The following is an 873-nucleotide window of genomic DNA, read 5'->3' on the forward strand; positions in this document are numbered from 1 at the left end:
CCTTCAGTAGTGTCCAGGAGCTTTGTTCAGGACATCCAAAAGATGTTTCACGCTACGCTTAAATATATGGTTGTGCTGTCGCTGGACCACAGGCCTGAAGCTCGATAACCATCAAAGGCAGGCGCTGGGGCAGCCCTGCCTTAGCTTTGGGACAGCACACAGTCACCTACAGTCACCCAGGCGCTGGCTCCGCAATGCTCTGCCTGCCTTCAAAGCAGCAACATTCTGCTTTCACAGCCCAGCAGTCAAAGCCTTCACATCTCAGACATCATTCGCCCCAGAGCCTTCAGCAGGGATATTCTCTCTCCCAGGGACATTTTGATAAAATACTGCACAAGGTCCTCAGGAAAGCCAGAACCCGGAATTTGGGAACTCTTGTCCCCCCTCCCCAGGTTCGCTCGCTTACTCTGCACCACGGAACGCTTTTCCATTTTCGCTTCCACTCCCTGGTCACAGGTCGAACACGATTTGACTGCTGCTGTATTGATCCTGTCAGCCTGCTTGTTATTGACCCAGGCTACCGGGCAGAGTTACCACCCCTGCAGCCAAACCCCTCCCGTTTGCCTACCTGTGCCCTAGCTACGTGCGGCTCCAGCCAGCACTGCAGCTCGGGCAGACGGAGGGGGGCTGCAGGAGGCAAATTAATTTGCTGGCAAGGGTTGCCAGCAGCCCCAGAGGGGTGGTTTAAGTCCCATGACTAATTTGAAGCTCACAGCTGCCATCACGATGACTCTGTCTACTGTCCTTTTTAAACATCTTCTGCTAATTTGATTAGGCTGGTTCTCGGCTGGCTTTCCATCAATAAAGCCCCGTCGTGCAGAATACACCCTAAAAGAGAACATTGACAGAAGGAACTGTGACATACAATGGCAA

Source organism: Buceros rhinoceros, unplaced genomic scaffold, assembly GCF_000710305.1.
Source record: "Buceros rhinoceros silvestris isolate BGI_N320 unplaced genomic scaffold, ASM71030v1 scaffold24697, whole genome shotgun sequence".
Classification (NCBI taxonomy): domain Eukaryota; kingdom Metazoa; phylum Chordata; class Aves; order Bucerotiformes; family Bucerotidae; genus Buceros; species Buceros rhinoceros.